This window comes from Phodopus roborovskii, unplaced genomic scaffold, assembly GCF_943737965.1.
Source record: "Phodopus roborovskii unplaced genomic scaffold, PHOROB, whole genome shotgun sequence".
Classification (NCBI taxonomy): domain Eukaryota; kingdom Metazoa; phylum Chordata; class Mammalia; order Rodentia; family Cricetidae; genus Phodopus; species Phodopus roborovskii.
This window is the reverse complement of record NW_026126447.1, coordinates 357774-363442: the sequence shown is the minus strand read 5'-3', so window position 1 is coordinate 363442 and position 5669 is coordinate 357774.

Genomic DNA, 5669 nt, shown 5'->3' with positions numbered 1-5669 from the left:
GACAGTGTCCTGCACATAGACTCTCCATGCTCAGTGATGATGCCTCTCCCTGTACCTTTATCAGCAAAGAAGACCCTTTCCTCAGCTTAGTGCTCAAATGCAGTGTCAACAATATTCTAAAGGACAATTTCAAGCATTTGAGTTTTCCATACCAACTTTACTGGAAGAGGTCAGGGAATTAATATATTTTTAATCTCTTACTTCTATGGTTGGTTTTCTTTATTGGGGCAAGGTCTCACTAGGTATTATAGACTAGTCCAAAACTCCACATCCTCCTGTCCTTGTTTTCCAGGCATTAGGATTTTAGGCATGCCCAACCATGTCTGACTAAAACTACATTCGTTTTTAGAACACGTTTCAATATTTCCCCTTGTTAAAGTTGGCTGTTATCCCAATTCTCCAGAATGGGATAACATTCTGTTTTAAACAATCCTCAGTCTTTTCAATTTTTTATATATTTTAAAGTGTCTTCATAACCACTAATTGTGCATTTCTACTTTTGAACTCTTCTACTTTTCACAAGCAATGAGAGTGATATAATCCAGTGTGCTTCTTTCCTTGCCCTCATGACCAAGAAGCTTGTAGATATATCTGCCATACTCAAATGCATTTCTCAATACATTAACTTTATTCCCTCCCTTCAAATCTCTGGCTTTATGTTAATCATTCCCATTATTGCCTGTAAATTTAAAACTGTCTTATAAGTTTCATGGGTAATTTATAAGCAAATGCATGGTATCTTTGTGTGTGTCCCCCAGATGTTCTTCACTCCACTTTTTTTCAGATGTGATATCTGTCTCAACAGTCAGCTTTTGTAATCAACCAATCAGTACTCATAGCTTCTCCACAATGGCAGAATCTTCAAAAGAATCATAAGAAACTATTGGAGAAAGATAAACATTTACAAGGAAAACTTAAACCTGCCTGTTATTCCCCCCCCCAAGCCTTCTTGATTGCTTTGCTTTGAGTTCATTTTAGTATTCTAAATCAGGGGTGAGAAAACTCTATAAAGAGCTAAATAGTAAATATTTAAATTGTATGAACTGCAATGTCCTTATTGCAGCTACTCATCTCTACCATTATAGAAAACAGAGCTACAGAAGTGCATAAGCAAATGTTCATGATTATTTCAATAAAACCTTATTGACTAAAAAGGCAACTACCAGACTTAACCATGGACCGTATTTCATTGACCTTGCTCCTAACCTTCCACTGTCTCACTCACAATGACTCTTAGTAAAGTATTATTGTGACAGAAGACTAATGTCCGAGTTTCCCAAGTTAGCCCCAGCAAGATTGAAGGCTCTCAAATTAAGTGGACAAACACCTCCTTCTCAAAAGTTAGTTTAGTTCTATACTTTGTTGCTTAAAATATACCTTAGGTAAGTTCATCACCTCTCATATATACTACATAATTTAAAAAACTTTATTATGTAGTGATAATTCAAGAGAACTATAGATGCGAAAATCATCTCCATTTTGTCTAGATATATCTCCATCTCCATGACCAATAGTAGCTTTAGATCCCACAATTTTAACTGAGATTTGATAAAGAGATCACAAAGACACCAGAAAAATAGTCCTCAAATCAGCACTTCCCAACCACACAACTCTGTATAACTTTATTCTTCTTCAATTTCCTCAGCCACATAGTAGAATAGTAGTATACCCAACCAAAGCTTACCTTAGAGGTTCTTTCTTATTCATTATACCATTGTTAGTCAAATACACCCAGGATGCTATGAGGTCCTTTCTCAAATATGGCTTCCCCAATCCCAACCTGAGCATCTGCTTCAATAGTGCCTCAAGGTTTTAAACTTCACTCTCCTCCTAGTAATGCTAATGTTGATAGTGCTGAGCTAGAGAAATACCCCTTAAGTGCTGCTGGTTGCAGGATGGAGTTCCCAAAGCCCATGCTACTCAGAAGCAATGGAAGGTGGGGAAGCTACAGCTTTGCCCTTCCTACTTTTTTCAAAATGAGATTTACTCATCAAATATGAGAGATTATTTTGGTTTAATTCAGTATCAGGTACTGGAACCACATCTTAGCAACTACCACTACACTAAAGGGACACCAATGGACAATCTCCCTAGGGCACACTAGAATGGATATGCTGCTAGGTAGGTAAGGAAGGAAGATGGGGACATACAACACAGTTGAAAAGCAAGAGAGACAGAAATACCATCACACAATTCTTTTGTATACCCAACCCTCTAGAACTTTCTCTTTTTCTTCTTCTTGCTATTTTTTGTTTGTTTGGGGGTTTTTTGTTTGTTTGTTTTTGTTTTTGTTTTGTTTTTTGAGACAGGGTTTTCTGTATTGCTTTGGAGCCTGTCCTGGAACTAGCTCTTTAAACCAGGCTGGCCTTGAACTCACAGAGATCCACCTGCCTCTGCCTCCCAAATGCTGGGAATAAAGGCATGTGCCACCAATGCCCTGCTTCTAGAACTTTCTTATTCCCTAAACACCAAGTCAAGACAGTCATTGATTGAAGGTTGACCATTCACAGGAATAGCCCTAAATCATGCAGATAAAGAGTGAGAATGTACATAGTGGCTTTGAGATTTTTATCATCTCACAAGATAGGCAAGATTCATACATGTTTATACACTTGTAAATAAGTAGAGGCAGGAAGATAATTAGATAATTAGGATACATGGCCTTGACTTGGATATACAGAGTGTATTGGTGGGCTACTGAGATGGAGGCAGGTTTTACCTGAGGAGATGAATCCATATGGCCAGAGTTCAGAGAGACAAGAAAGGCAGAGCAGAGAAGGTGAGAAAAATATTCAAGGAAGCCTGAATGGGCCCAGCATAGACAACTGGAGAACAAGTAGAGGGGGAAAGAAGCCTGTTTCTATCACCCCCCATGTGGAACAAGTAAGTCCATTTCAAGAAACAGGTGTGTAGTATACATGTTCATGTGAGGGGTACAACTGCATTGCAGGTGTGTGTGTGTGTGTGTGTGTGTGTGTGTGTAAGTACACAATAGAGGCTATAGGTCAACTTCCAGGATAATTCCCCAAGAACCTCTGGCCTTGTTTTTTGAGATGGGGTCTTTCAGTAGCCTGAAACTCACTGATTGGGCTCGGTTGACTGGTCAGCAAATCCCAATCTACCTGCCCTTGTCTCCCCAACACTGGAATTATTTATAAACAAATGCTACTGTGCCCAGCTTTTAGATGTATGTTTTGGGGAATCAAACTTGGGTGCTCATGCTTGATTATTAAGCAAGCTCTCAACCCTTCAAGTCACTTCATTTCAGTGTTTCCATTTCCTTCTTCGTGAAATGAGTAATTTGAGCTAAATAATCACAAAGCTCCGTGTTTTGTTTATCTTGTAATCACTCTGGTTCTGATAAAGCAAGCTATCAGCTAGGATCAGTTTTTCTGCCTGGCCCTCCTCTGCTCCAACCAGCAAGTTCTGCTTTGTTTTGTTTTCCTTTTACATTTTACTTTTCCTCTGCAGTTTTATTTCCAGGAAGGATTTGAAAATCACTCAACAAGGAACTCTGTAGGATCCTTCCATTTGCATATCATGTGGCTTAAGTAGAAATAGAAAGGAGCCTGTTGACACAGGGAATTGACTGCTAGGTGGCTGAACCAAATTCTACAAGTAGAAAGAATAGTGTAGTTGAGAACAATGGGAGTAGGGAAAAGGGAGCCATTGAAATGTCATGAGCAGAGGAGTACAACAGCAAAAGAAGTGAAATTTGGCTCACAAACTGTTAGTGACTGATCTGAAAATCTCAACTGTTCAGAAGGTTCTAAGAACAAAGGGTGATTTTTCCCCTTGTCAGCCTTCCCTCCCAGGACATTGTACAGTATGCAAAACTGTAAGTATAAGACAAACATTTTTTTCCACTGCCTCCTCAACCCCACAGGCCTTCAGGAAGACCTGAACTTTAAGCAAAGCCTTTTTATTTTTCAACACCCACAGCTTCCATTCAGCAATCAGAAGTTTTCCATTTTGATCAAAGGGACTCAATAGAGAGGGCCAAATGAGCAGCCAGTTCTCAGCAGCCCTGAGCAGATTGCCACCCACTCCTTGACCCTACCCAGCAAAGGACAAGGTCTTCTCCCCCAGTCAACCAAGTGGCACCCCAAAAGCTACTAGCTTACCTCACTCTGTATAAACCAGCAGGCAAACAAGTGTGGACACATATGCCTTCCAAACCCAAGCTCAGCTTAGGACCAAAGGGGTTCAGCTTCCTTGACAGTCAAATGGAGATCCTGCCTGACAAGAACACTGTTCACAAGTTCATTCCTCACTGCCTCTCCAACCTCCATGGATTGTGATTTTATGAACTCACCAGAAAGGGTCTGTAGACCATCTTCTAAGTCTAAGCTGCCTCAAAGAGAGATGTACACAGAGACAGAAAGGAACATAACCCAAGGTTGGCTTTGGGCATGACATTTCTTTGGTATCTCCCATGGCTCCCAGAGATAGACTACAACCAAAAGGAAGTATGTTGTCAACACACAGGGAAATAGAAAATAAGGTTTCTGAAGGCCACATCTAGAGGGAATTATGAAACAGTGATAAGTGCTTTTAGAGGTATTCTGAAATGAAAATCATTCATATCCACAGATGTGATCCAGCTCTGTGTCCCAGGGACTTTATTTATTATATTAAATTCCAGACATGGCCCAGAGGGCAGCTTGGGCTGTTTAACAGGAATTGTTCAACAGCAGCTGCCAAGCTAATTCCCATTCAGGAAGCACTGTTACATCATTTTGTTTGATCTTCTCAATGACTGTAAGGCAGAGGGGTTTAAAGCAAGAGCTCTGGTGAGCTTTTCAAGGCTAACACGGGACATGAGGTTTTCAGCCTGTAAGGGAAGCTTCCTGCAGAGTTTTGAGGCCATGCTAGTTTGCATGCACCAAGTTCTGCCATTAGATTAGCATGGCTATGTTTAAAAAAGAAAGCTTTTATGCTTGTTGGGCCTCTGTTTTCCATTCTATAAAGAAGAAATGTTACCTGACTGTGGTGGTAAGTGTGGAGTCAGCCACTACACCAGCTTCCTAAGACTGTGCCTGAACTAGAATATGGAATTCTAGAACAGTCATGCAGGAACTCATCATAAATACACCGAGCACTATTTGTACTCTGGCACACCCCACAGACACCTCACACACATGCACACACATTTCATATCTTCAGCTTCCTCATCTTGACTCCTCAACATTGTCTTCCTCTTATATGAACGTTATAGCAATCCACCTTCATCCACAAATATAACAGATCCCAAAACCATACAGCAAGAGTTTTAGGAGCTTTAATTCAAAAGGAAATTGTTTCCAAATTCCTGTTCTCTCACCGTATCTTTGAAACTGTTCTCAAATTTCCCAGAGCCACAAGCTTGTCACCAGGTAGGTGAATGTCCATACTGTGGGCTCTTCTTTCCCAAGAAAAGGTATATTTCCAGTTTACAGCAGGCCTTGACAATCAGACAACCCTAGCAGTCATTGTACTGCTGACAAAGGATTGTTGTCTCCCAGAGACTCAGCAAAGAGACTAATCTGGAAGCTATTCTGTGCCACCAGCCTGGGGAAATAAGTGTGCAGGGTCTCCGCGGGAAGTCGTTCTGTGACTGAGCCTAAAGGAAACAGAAGTGGTTGGTGCACACACGCGGAACTATCTCCTTCCTACCGCCCTCTGACATC